This window comes from Macaca fascicularis, chromosome 5 (assembly GCF_037993035.2).
Source record: "Macaca fascicularis isolate 582-1 chromosome 5, T2T-MFA8v1.1".
Taxonomy (NCBI): Eukaryota; Metazoa; Chordata; class Mammalia; order Primates; family Cercopithecidae; genus Macaca; species Macaca fascicularis.
In genome coordinates, this window is record NC_088379.1 from 51,758,977 (window position 1) to 51,766,394 (window position 7,418).

Here is a 7,418-nt window from a genome sequence, read left to right on the forward strand (position 1 = left end):
GGGGGCGTGCCCAACACAGGCATGAGCAGAAGCCTTTGCCTTACCTGCAGTGGTCTCCTCTCCAAGAAGGAGGTGGAGGGCTGGGCTCCAGGGATGTTGGAGTATTTGCTGAATCTCTGAGAGCCTCTTGGGATCACATGGGCTAGATTACTGGGTAGTACGGACTTCATGTCATAGGGCAAGTGGCAGGGAAGGGTGAAGGTGGTAGATGTCATTGAGCACTGCTGGAGTACAAAAGAACAGTAGCAAATTTTGCATGGAAGGGACTGGTCAGATGACATGTTCCTCCCTTTCTTTATCTTTTTCCTCTTCTTTTCCTCCTTTTCCCTTTTATTATTCTTTTCACTTCATCTTCCCCTTTTCCTTTAGTTTTTGCAGACATACTACATTTTGTATTCCAAATAACCTTTTGATAGTAGTGGTATATAAAAAGCGTAGAGAACATCTGTAGAAGTGCAAAATAAGTTTGGGCTCAAACAGAAGTTTGAAATTAAAATGATGAAAAATAAAGTAGTTCGTTCAAAGTTTGGCATCACCAGCTTTAAAATCAACTGTAAATTAAGCACTGCATTACACAAGGCACATTGCCTTGATGCATAAATCCAGTATTATTCTCGCTGCTAAAACAAAGTGCAAGTTCAAGATGAAGGGTTGTGAACCCAAATGGGAAAATATGTGGAGTTAGGTGATATGGTACAATGCTTAATTTCCCTTAGCACCTGTCCATCATATATAAGGTATTGAGTGTCTTTGGTCATTTGTGGATCACGATTTGCATAAAATAGTTATGACTTTTTGTCAATGGCTTGAGATGCTAAAGATGTATGCTAGACTTCAGAGCATTTATATCGCAGATAAAACCACCAGTGATAGGACCACATCAGAATTTCTGATGAAATTGAATTTATGGTGTTTTTTGCATTTTCTGTCTTTAGTTTAAAATATGTCCAAAGGCCAGGATATCATTTCAGACTCTTTTCACAGTATAGTCTTTTGACCTGCATGAGAATAATCTGAAATGCTGTTTTGATCCCTGGACCCCACCTCAGAGCTACAAGATCGGAATAGCAGGGAGCAGGCCTGGGCTCTGTGGTTTGTTTGAAAGCCATCAGGGCCCATTTTCTGAGGCATGCTTACTTAGAGTCTTCTGATTGTGCATTATGAAAGCGATGGCTGGTATCAGAGTAGCATGGACTGAAGTGATGAAACATACCATAAGCTCCAAATGATATTGGATGGAAGATATCGTTTGCTGCCACAAATGGCTGAATTGGAGTTAGAAAGTATAAATGTGGTACTCTTTGTGCCAGACAAATGGCAAAGCTAGCGAGCTTCAAGGAGGCTGACTTAGTGGTGGGGAAGGGCTCCCGGGTAGCCATGGGAAACTCGTAACGTGGTGAGATGACAAAGCAATGGCTCAAACAGTGTGATGACCCAGGAGGTCATGGGTCTTAACCACTGCCAGAGGGTCTTAACCATAATTGTATTTGGCTGCCTGACTCATGCACGGGAGGTTTTTTTCTGAGCATAGTCCTGACCTTGAACAAAACCGCGCAGGGAAGTGGGCTGTTTTTGTAGGCTGTGAATTGCATCTGAGCCACAGCCAATTTCATGTGCTGCTCTGTACAGCTCCCGGGCCTTCAGCTAGCCAGCCCTTCTGCCACTGTGGTGAGGCAAGCCTGCAGTAAAACTGCGGTGCCAGATGCATATGCACTCGGCCCCTTTTCCTTGGTGCGTGAAACAGAAAGTCATATTGTGATCCCTCTCCATGGCTTTGAACCCATTTGGTGGTATCTCAGAAGCTTTTAAACACATTTTCCTGCTCTGATCCATTCCTTTTTCTGACAACTTGAACAGTGCTATACCTATTACATAACTCCTGTATCTAGCAACATAATTCCTAATAAAGTATATCAGCGAAAAGGCACCCTCTATTTTACTTAATAGAAGCATTGCTGTTCATGATATACTCACATGACATCTTAGAAAAAGATATTAGATTTATTCAAAAAATTTTTCAGGTTACTCAAGCCTTGGGAGTATGTGAACACTCACTACTAACTTAGAAGCTGTTGCTTCCCCACTGCGCTGCCCAACTTCATCATGAGCAGATTGAGAGGGTTATGGCTCACTTGTTTAAGCTCTGGATGTTTCTTTCTGGCTACAAGAGAAAACATTTAGGTGCCCTGAGGACTTGGACTGCCACCATCCTGATCTCATAGAAAGCCTAGCAGCTCTGCTTCTGTGCCAATCGAAGTTAGAACATTCTTGCAGACCTCCAGATGTGGTGCTTACATACACTTCTAGGGGATGCAGCAAGGCTGTCCACACTGAGGTGGGAGGGAGGATAGAATAAGGCAGAGAGCAAAGGGCTTCTACTTCAGGGTCTCTGACAGTGTTGCCCACTGGTTCCTGCCTTGCTGAATCTCTGATAATTCTGGACTCTGGGCCTTGTCTGTCTAGAGCTATGGCACCAACTGGTGCCTCCCAGCTTACCTGACCTCCCTCAGATGCTCCTCTTCTTCTTCTTCTCCTTCTCCTTCTCCTTCTTCTTCTCCTTCTTCTCCTCCTTCTCCTTCTCCTCCTCCTCCTCCTCCTCCTCTTCTCCTCCTCCTCCTCTTCTCCTCCTCCTCCTTCTGCTCCTCCTTCTTCTCCCTCTTCCTCCTCCTCCTCCTCTTCCTCTTCCTCTCCTCCTCCTCCTCCTCCTTCTCTTCTCCTCCTTCTCCTTCTCTTCTCCTTCTCCTCCTCCCCCTCCCCCCTCCCTTCCCCCTCCCCCTCCCCCCTCCCTTCCCCCTCCCCCTCCCCCCTCCCTTCCCCCTCCCCCTCCCCCTCCCCCTTCTCTTTTTTTGAGACTGAGTCTTGCTCTGTCACTCAGGCTGAAGTGCAGTGGCGCGATCTCAGCTCACTGCAAGCTCTGTCTCCCAGGTTCATGCCATTGTCCTGCCTCAGCCTCCCGAATAGCTGGGACTACAGGCGCCCACCACCACGCCTGGCTAACTTTTTGTATTTTTAGTAGAGACAGGGTTTCACTGTGTTAGCCAGGATGGTCTCGATCTCCTGACCTCATGATCCGTCCGTCTAGGCCTCCCAAAGTGCTAATATTACAGGCGTGAGCCCCCGCACCCGGCCGCACTTCTTTTTTAATTTAATTTTTAATTCTATGGGTACATGGTAGGTGTATGTATTTATGAGGTATGAAATGTTTTGATACAGGAATGCAGTGAGTACTAATCACATCATGGAAGACAGAGGATCCATTCCTCCAAGTGTTTATCCTTTGTGTTACCAACAATCCAATTATACTCTTTTAGTTATGTTTAAATGTACAATTAAATTATTATTGACTACGGTTACCTTGTGCCATTAAGTAGTAGATCTTATTCATTCTTTCTAACTACATTTTTGTACCCATTAGCCATCCCCACTTTCTCTTCACCTGTCCCACTCCCCTTCCCAGCCTCTGGTAACTGTGCTTCTACTCTCTGTCTCCATGGGTTCAGTTGTTTTGAGTTTTAGATCCTACAAATAAGTGTGATGTTTGGCTGTCTGTGCCTGGCTTATTTCATTTAGCATAATGACGTCCAGTTCCATCTCTGTTGTTGCAAATGACTGAATCACGTTCTTTTTATGGCTGAATAGTATTCCATTGTGCACAAGTACCACATTTTCTTTATCCACTCATCTGTTGATGGACACTTAGGTTGCTTCCAAATCTTGGCTATTGTGAACAGTGCTGCAATAAACATGGGAGTGCAGATATCTCTTTGATATATTGATTTCCTTTCTTTTTAGTATATACCCAGTAGTGGGATTGCTGGATTATATGGTAGCTCTATTTTTAGTTTTTTTGAGGAATCTCCATGCTGTTCTCTATAGTGGTTGTATTACTTTACATTCCCACCATCAGTGTACGAAGGTTCCTTTTTTTTCACGTTCTCACCAGCATTCGTTATTGCCTGTCTTTTGGATAAAAGCCATTTTAAGTGGGGTGAGATTATATCTCATTGTAGTTTTGATTTACACTTCTCTGACAGTCGATGGTGTTAAGCATCTTTCATAGACCTGCTTGCCATTTGTATGTCTTCTTTTGAGAAACGTCTATTCAGGTCTTTTGCCTGCTTTTAATCCGATTATTGGATTTTTCCCTATTGAGTTGTTTGAGCTTCTTCTTTATTTTTTTTCTTGCTCTGTTGTCCAGGCTGGAGTGCAATGGTGTGGTGTTGGCTCATTGCAACCTCCATCTCCCAGGTTCAGGCAATTCTTGTGTCTCAGCCTCCTGAGTAGCTGAGATTCCAGGCATGCATCACTGTGCCCGGGTAATTTTTGTATTATTATTATTATTATTATTATTATTATTATTATTATTATTGTTTAAGTAGCGATGGGGTTTCACCATATTGGCCAGGCTGGTCTTGAACTCCTGACCTCAAGTGATCCACCTGCCTTGGCCTCCCAAAGTGCTGGGATTACAGGCGTGAGCCACCATGGCTGGCCTGAGCTTCTTCTTCATTCTGGTTATTAATCCCTTGTCAGATGGGTAGTTTGCAAATATTTTCTCCCATTCTGCGGGTTGTCTTTTCACTTAGTTGACTGTGTCCTTTGCTCATGGGGTGCGCTTCTTATAAGGATGAATCTTCCAGCCTTGTTCACCTGCCCTTGCTTCTCTTGTTGGCAGTATCCATCAGATCCCCACCTAGGAAAGCAGGCCTCAGGTACTGACCCCTCCTGGCTCTCCAGCTTCTGTTTCCATCAGAACCTAGATCTTACTGAGACCTTGACTTAAGCTCTATGTCGGCAGGCACTATGTTGATTTGCTCACTCTCATATTTCCTGTGTAGTAGCTACTCAATTACTGTTGTTCAAATGTGGATGAAGCTGTGCACAGACTTTGGAATTTTAAAAAGAAGATCTATATTTTAGGGTTTGGAACCTTGAAGGAAAATTATTTGGATAAAAGAACATGAAAGCTGTGATTGCATTTCTGTTCACAGTAATTCCTATAGTTCCCTGTAGTTATCAAGAGATATTTCCTACACTCTTTTCAGCTCTTAGGAATAACAAATAAAATAGCTTTGCCATTCCAAAATACTGACTTCATAGCATTATCTCTCCCACAACTTCTGTAACATGAGCTATACACAGAAGGGTAAAAAAAACCTCTCTAAATCATAGACTTAGGTTGAATAATACTGAGGCTTAAAATCTAGAAGAGGCCATTATAATTGATGATTCTAACTCCAAAATAAACACTTTTATCCCTCTCCCCAACTCAAATGTCATAAGAGCCAACTTTCCCACCTAAAATTTCTTGGTAAACAAGACTGAAGAATGGAACCAATAGATACATTTTTTTTCATCCCAATTCTTATATATTATAAAGTGAAAGGAAAATCGCTTATGACCCTGCTGTCTGAACTAAATCTACTTCTTGCCACTATGTTTCTAATATTGGGATGTTAGTGTTTTATCTGAATGAAAGCCCAAGCTGAACTAGCATGGTGCTAATTCATCCTTTTTTATTTTATGTTTTTAACTGATTTAATTTGACTTCTTGTTGGTGGTCACTGCAGCATGGCAAATGAACGGACGCTGATATCACTAACAAAGTTTTTCAAGAAATAAGTTAGAAATTTTCCCCCTAAATAAAAGGAACTACAGAAAGCAAACAGACTCTTAAGACAAAGCCAAACCTGGATAAGAACGTATGTTTTTACATCAATTTTAAAGGAGCAGAATGTACCTTAAGATAAGAGGAGCCCAGTGAATCCTTAAGTTGGTCTCTGTATGTGTTTATGTGGGAGAAAGATGGACAGAAAAGAGATTTTACTATCTTTCCTAGGACAGTTTCAAGGAGCAACCATCTTGAGACACTCTCAAGGAGCACTACATCTTACAAGTAGTGATTAGTACTTGTAGGAAGCTGTAAGTTTGCAAATGTTTTCTCATCCGAACAGCTCAGCAATCTTGTGATGTAGTAGGATAAGCAATATCATTTCCTAACCTCATCTTATACATAAGAAATGGGTGCTCAGGATGTTGTAAATCTTAGCAGTAAGTAAGCGATGGAATTGAGAATCATACATCTTGCTAATTTCCACATACCACTTCCTGAAATATTGACTGCCATACTTCTTTGGAGGCCAACCAATCTCATTAGCTATGGATGACCTGAAGACTGGGGTTGGTATGAGATATTTACTTTTCATGCAGTTTTTTTGGGAGTTTCTTTTGTTTCTTTTTCTTTTTCTTTTTTGAGACTGAGTCTCGCTGTATCATCCAGGTCAGAGTGCAGTGGTGTGATCTCGGCTCACTGCAACCTCCGCCTCCCAGGTTCAAGTGATTCTCCTGCCTCAGCCTCCCGAGTAGCTTGGATTACAGGTGCCCACCACCACACCCAGCTAATGTTTTTGTATTTTTAGTAGAGACGGGGTTTCACCATATTGACCAGGCTGGTCTCAAACTCCTGACCTCAAGTGATCCGCCAGCCTTGGCCTCCCACACTGCTGGGGTTATAGGCATGAACCACCGCACCCGGCCAACTTTCTTTTTTTTACATGTATTTAGGATGATTGCCCTAACAAAATAGCTTATTTGGTCCAAATTCTGGAATAAACATTGGAATTTTACCTACCTGGAGTTTATTCAACTAAACTGTTATCTTACCTGGAGTTTATTCACATAAACTATTATCTTTGATATAAATTATGTTAAACCTACAATAAAGAGAAATTTGAAGGATGTTTAAATTTGGTTTGATTTTCTTTGGATGCTTTGTGTTCTTGGGTTTAAATGGTGACATAATTCACACTGTTCCTGACAGGAAGTAGAACGGAAATCTCATGGCACTGCCAAAATATGTCATTTTCCTTTTAAACTCCTTACTCATTTGAATTTTGCTTTTTTTCTGTTGGAGAAAGAGACATTAAAGCAGATTTACTCTATAGCTAATTCTTGGTTATATTTGCCCACAATCCATTACCCGCAATTCTGAATTCCAGAAAGCACTGAAAATCCTCATTTTTTCTGTGGTACAAACTTATTTGGTGGAAATACCAGCCCTAAACTAAAATGAGGCTATTTCTGGTTATTATTTATCTCATTTAATGTGGATATTTATGTGTTTTGCTCCAGAAATACTAGTACAAGGTGCTGTTCCAATCCCATTTAGGGTATTACCTAAATATGATTGCACCATAAAATCAAAAAATTCTGAATTCTGAAATGCATCTAGCCCCAGGGTTTTCAGGAAAGAGATTCTAGACTGGTTCTGAAGAAGAAAAGGGAGAATATGTGTGGATAACACAGAACAGTGGAGAAGTGCAGTACGGTAGACTACATCACCTTTCATCCGCATGAGTGCCTTCCATGGTGGAAAATTACACATCTCTACCCTGTTGGACTCAGATACACCCATATCA